Here is a 6,757-nt window from a genome sequence, read left to right on the forward strand (position 1 = left end):
TTTTCCACTCAAATGTTGTTCTTGTGCATCAGACATCAAAAAGGAAGAGGGTGATTGCCGAACCTGAAGGAGCACCAGCAAAGTCCTTGAAAAACGTGGTGGTGCCGGAGAAATCAGACAGCACCCCACTTATATTGGCTGTACAACCAGTGACACAAAACGTAGGACCGACTCCAGCAGACTGTACCCATACTTCACTGGCCACACCACTAGCCCCACCACACAGGACCTGCACTCCAGCAAAAGGTATACCGATTTCATTTGCCATAGCACCAGCTGTACCACAGAAAAATCCCACTCCAGCAAAAAGTACAGCAAGTCCACCGGCCGAAGACCTATCCCAACTGCAGAGACGGCCAATTCCTGCAGATTGGAACCCCATTCCATTTATTCCCAGTTTAAAAGACAATGCTTTCAATGTTGTTAGGGACTACGTGCATATATTCCCATCATGGGAAGATTATTGTGAAGACAAACACCATTTTCACATCTTCCTGTCCAACTTACGTGTAAGTGCTATTATTCATGGCTATTATTTTCCTGTTTTCTGCTGATTGAACACATCAATGATTTACATTACATTGTTGTAACTAGGCGAGGGTCAATCTGGATAGTCATGACGAGCAAAGCTTGCTTGTGCTTTTCAAGGAAGCATTGCAGCAGTATCGGTGTTACCTGAGGAAATCACACTTTGATGGCAAGTCTATAAACGAATTTCCGGTGAAGTCTCCTGTGCTAAATTTAGAAGACATTGAATGGAAAAACCTTGTTATGCACTGGTCTCGTTCCCAGGATGAGGTACTGTCTATGAAATCACATGACAATTTGAACTTCTACTTTTCCGCATGTGCCTTACGGATCTTTTTTGCAGGAAATCTGCTCGAAGAAGAATTCCGGTTTGACAAGAACGACAGGATATCGCAAATATGCTGCCCGCTGCTTTGCTCTTGTTAGTACCTGTTGTCCTGTATCACTGTACTTGCATACATACCTGGTTCATTATGTGACAGCAGTATGCATGATAGCTTGCTTATCAATTGTTCGCTCCAAATTATCTGATCTGTATGAATGGTTACATTAGTGTAGAATATATCCAATGCCAATGTTTTTTTAGCTCTGCATTGTTCTTGTAAGTACATGTTGTCCTTTATCAGTGTACTTATAATGACAGGTAGTTGTTCATGTACCATCACTCTGCAGCTTATTTTCCTTTGCCCTCCATTTTCTACACATCAGATCTATATTTACTCTTACCATAAGGTTGGTACTGAAGAAGTTTAGCTGTGCATTGCTCTTGGCTGTACCTTTTGCCTGTATCGCTGCACTTACATTTATAGCTACTTGGTTATGTAGCATCACTCTTCATCTTATCTTAAATATTCTCCATTTTTTCGTATATTATCACATCTATATTTACTCTTAACAAAATGTAGAATAAAGGCAATGCTTTTGAAGAAGATTCTGTGGTAAACTTCTTGAATTGCCCCCCCCCCATCAGCATGGACAAGGCCTTTATAGAGCCTGTCTTCACCAATAATGTAAGTTTGTCCATCTCAAGCCTTCAAACTTTGTTGTATATATTTGGTTAGGCATGACTGCAACAGCTGTTTATTTTTGGTGTTTGCATCAAATTGCTTGTTTAAAGTTTATTATATGTAGTTCATAAACAAAAGTTCGTCCTTTCTCAATTTAAGTTTTCAGTTGTACAACCAAGTTCCTTCTTCATACCATGTAAATTAAACTATACAGAGCAAGTGATCTTCTTTTGCACTGCATGTATGCTTCTGTTCTTCATCTGTAATCCAGTGGTGTGGTGAACCTACCCACTACAGCACAATGTCATATTCTGCAATGTCTTAACTATGAAAATGTCATATCATTCTACTATTATTTAAACCGTCTCTTTATTTGCCAATCTGAAATGGTATAAATTGACAGCACACTAACCATTGATACTTATGAGTTCTTGATCTGTAATCCAGTGGTGTCGTGAAGCTGCCAACTCCTTCACAATGTCATTTCCTGCCATGTCTTGACCTGAACAATACCATATTGTGTTAATGCAAATTTAAACTGTGTCACTTTATTCGTTAGTAAGAAATGTGATGAATTGTCAGCACTGATACTTTTATGTGCAAAACCTGTCATCTGTCTGCTTGTTTATCTTTCAGAGTGAGGAAGATATAAGTGTTGAACAAGCACAGTCTCATCATCTTGCTCAGCTGCTTGCGCTGCAGCTCCCCAGCAGGGCTAACCTTTCTTGAACTCTATTGAAGTGCTGTCGGTTTTGTATATTATTTTGTCGGCGTGTTTATTTGCACTGGTGGCGATCTTTGATGCCCAGTGTATGTAATCTGTTGTCTGCTTGTGCTTTATTATCATAGTGGCGAACTTTGATGCCCAATGGATGTAATATGCCGTAATTTCTTTATTGTATAGTATAGGTTTTTTCTTATTCACGATGCTGCAGTTACTTTACTGTATATATATCCTGTCTTCGCAGTAAACCGGCCAAACCGTAAAATTATGGTACATAATCGGGCCGTCATGCAATCACAATATAGGTTGGGCCTGAAATGTGCCGATCAGCTCATGGGCCGGCAGCAGCCCGAAATGAACCCCAACCCATGATTATGTGAATCAAATCACGGGCTTTTAATAGGCCGAAAAATTGTCTCGGTCCTTGTTTGGCCTAATCAGATATTGGCTGCGAGCAGGCCGGATGCAAACCGGGCCATAGTTAGGCCCAACTATATGACGGGCTTTTAACAGGCTGAAATTAATATAGGGCCGAAATGTTAAACAGACCCTTAACAGGCTAAAACTAATAACAGGCCGAATTATTAAGTGGGCCTTTAGCAAGTGGGCCCAAAAGTAGAGTGTCCAGTTGACGGGTCGAATCTGATATGGGCCATAATTAGGCCCAAAACCTCTTAAAGGGACGGACCTGATCTAGGCCGTAATTTGGCCCAGAACGTGGTAGGCTTTTAACGGGCCAGATCTCATATGGGCCACTATTAGGCCCGGAGCATGGCAGGCCATTAATAGACCGTATCAAATATGGCCCGACATTTGGCCCAAAACATGGCAGCCAGTTAACGGGCCGGCCTACTAGGGTCCTCAAAATCTTGTGGGCCTACAGCTGGGTCGGCCCATTAATGTCGGCGAAATCTCGTGGGCCTTTAGCTGGGCCGGCCCATTATGATCCGCAAGAATTTTGTGGGCCTTTACCTGGGCCGGCCTATTATGGCACACAAAAATCTTGTGGGCCTTTACCTGGGCCGGCCCATTATGGCCCACAAAATCTTGTGGGCCTTTAGCTGGGCCAGCCCATTATGGTCCGCAAAATCTCGTGGGCCTTTAGTTGGGCCGGCCCATTTAAACTTGTTGGGCCGTGCCACGTGTCGACGTATCATAGGCGCCTTCTGTCCAGTGAGTGGATGACATATGTCCCGACGATGAGCCGACACGTGTTTCCTCTAGCCAATGATGATTTTACCCGTGGAAAATCCCCATTGGTCGGGGCTGTTAACGGGTTATCGGATCCAAAACCCGACCCGATAGCTTAACGGTGTTCCGTTATGGTGGATGCCACGTGTCGGTCACCCTTGATGAAAGCACTTCTGTGATGCACGATTTATCGTCATGGAAGTGGACACTTCCGTGATGATAATTTTGGTAATGCCATGGAACACTTCTACGACAACACAGGTATGACTATCTTGATTATGTCATAAATTTGTCATGGATGTACAAGCATGACAAAAAAGCGACCTACTGTGACAAACACGTATCATCACGAAAGTGTATTTTTTTGTAGTGAGTGGGCGTTCGAGCTGGGAAGCATCGCTGAACGTGCAGCAGCGACATGCACTGTATTGCATTTCTCCAGCACGTCGGTAGGCTCCTCCTCCTCCTCTGCCTCTTTATGAGCACGCTCGACAGAGGAGAGGCTGCCGGAAGTAGCACAAATCCCCTCCGTGGTAGTAGTAGTATTTAGGGGCTATTTTGTTCAGTTCATCTGACTATAGATGTGTGGTCGAACTGTACAACGTATTTAAAATTAGCTAGTATATATAGTTGAACTAGCTATTTCAGTACGTGGTTGGCAACAATTGGGGAAAAATTTGGTCGGTTCAGCTGTCGAGTTGAACTGTTTGTATAAATTAAGAACAACTGCTTAATCAATGAATGAAATCTATGCTTAATTACCGAATTTTAGTTGCAAAAATTAGATAGTGCTAGTGATTTCTAGCTACATATTTTGTCAAATCGCAGTGTTACAAGGATTGACAAATGGCAACATTACTAGATCAACAAATGTAAATCTTTCTAGTTTGACAAATGGCAACATACCCAATAGGACAGATGCAAATCTTACCAAATTGTTTGTACGTGGTTGCACACGGGTCATCCAAAACAACCGTTTGTGCCGAAGGAATGCACAAATCCTACGCTGCTGATTTTCCCTCGACTTAAGGGGGAAGATCATAGCTCTCACTTTGCATACGAGCGCTCTATCTAAAACATTTGCGACCGAGAGCTGCAGAAATCCTGCTCCGCACATTTTCTCTTGGCTTTCTGGGGAAGCTGTCGGTTTTCATATAGGTGTTCTAACTAAAACGTTTGCGATCAAGAGTTGCACAAATCTTGCTAGGCACATTTTCCCTTGGCTTCTAGGGGAAATTGTCGGTTTTGCATACGGGTGTTCTAACTAAAACGTTTGTGATGAGTGTTTTATATTTAAAAACCGTATTAAACTGCGGCTTGGGCACCATTAATGTAGAGGATGCGAGCAAGGCGGGCGGCCATGAAAGTCAAATGGCTAGCTTCCTAGTGAGCCTGCGTGGCGTACAGCTCACACGCTTCCCGGTGAGCCTCCACATTGGAGTACAACTCGCACGCCTTCCGTTTAGTCAAGCACTTAAGAACCTGTCCGCACGGCACCTCCTAGCCATTAAAAGAGTGAGGTGTGGCATCACGTGAATGGTTAACAGAATGCACACAATTTAAATTATACAAAACGTTTGAGATGTTACAGCGGCAACTATTTGTTTAAAAATGCCTTTGTTGGTTGTTATTCGAGTGCGCCTTCTCTCAAAATGGACACGAAAAGTACCACAACATGTCAGGTGCCATTCCATTATAGCATGCCAAGTTTCATGAATTTCAGGCAAGTTTTGGATTTACTAGAATTTAAAAATAAAGTATCTCAATGTTTTGCCGGCAATCAACAGTGCTCTGGTGTTTGAAATTCATTCCCATTTCTTGCATGGGACCTAAGCATGCCCCGAAGGACACAGATTTGATTTTGCAACCAATTTATATGCACTGGAGCTTATGCATATAGTTCAAATTTGAATTATGCACATGAAATGCCTAGAAACCCCAGTTAATGTATAAAAATGTCCAAACGAACCCCGAAAAATTCCAAAAGTAAACACAACACTCCTGTTGTTCTATGTTGACACTGGAAAATTTTTGAAAGCAATAAGAGGCAATGGGTATCATTTCATCCCCAAAGGTCGCATGTTCCCTACCGAAACCATCACGCTTGTTGTGAGAAGCTAAGGTTTGTGAGAAGCTTATACCCAAACCTGCCCCAAATGGGACAAATTTTTTACCACGGCATGTTGATGCCGCTCCATGATAGCAAGCCAAGTTTCATGAATTTCACACGAGTTTTGGATTTACTAGAATTTAAAAACCAGGTATCTCAATGTTTTGCCGACAATCAACAGTGCCCTGGTGTTTGAAATTCATTCCCATTTCGTGCATGGGACCTAAGCATGCCCCGAAGGACACAGATTTGATTTTTCAACCAATTTATATGCACTGCAGCTTGTGCATGTAGTTTAAATTTGAATTATGCACACGAAATGGCTAGAAAACCCAGTTAATGTATAAAAATGTCCAAACAAACCCCGAAAAATACCAAAAGTAAACACAACACTCCCTTTGTTCTATGTTGACACTAGAAATTTTTTGAAAGTAATAAGAGGCAACGGATATCGTTTCGTCCCCAAAGGTGACACGTTCCCTACCGAAACCATCACGCTTGTTGTGATAAGTTTATACCCAAACCTGCCCCAAATGGGACATAAATTTTACCACGGCATGTTGATGCCGCTCCATGATAGCATGCCAAGTTTCATGCATTTCAGATGAGTTTTGGATTTACTAGAATTTAAAAAAACAGGTATCTCAATGTTTGCAGAAAAGGATAGTATAGAAAAGGCCCAATACATAAAACAAAAACTGTCCACGTAAAATAACATACTTATCACGATTGGCAAGGAATGAACACGAATACAACTGAGGTGAGCCTGCTCGGAAACACAAATTGTAATATGTGAATATCTGACAACTTCAAGTTTAGACAAGACTTTGCTAGTTCTCATCTGGACGAGAATTACCAAATACGTTCTAATTGGTAGGTGTTATTGTCACAAAGTTTTGAAAGACCTCCATTCCCAAGCCTTATTTGACGTATTATGCATCAAACATTTGTGTAACGTTCGGATAATTAGGCTACAGTAAAACTCTTCTAATGATGCCATGTCATCTTTGATTACTGTTGCTAAACTTTCGTTAGTTCAAACCGATTCAAAAATCAATTCAAAAAAATGGCAAACAACAAAAGTTTTTAAAAGTTGAAACAAAAATGTTCGGTTTGTGCATAATATTACATAGTTAATTATGGTGAAGAAAACACATGTTTAGAAAATGCATAAATATTTTAAATTGAGTTAAAACA

This window comes from Triticum aestivum, chromosome 4A (assembly GCF_018294505.1).
Source record: "Triticum aestivum cultivar Chinese Spring chromosome 4A, IWGSC CS RefSeq v2.1, whole genome shotgun sequence".
Lineage (NCBI taxonomy): Eukaryota > Viridiplantae > Streptophyta > Magnoliopsida > Poales > Poaceae > Triticum > Triticum aestivum.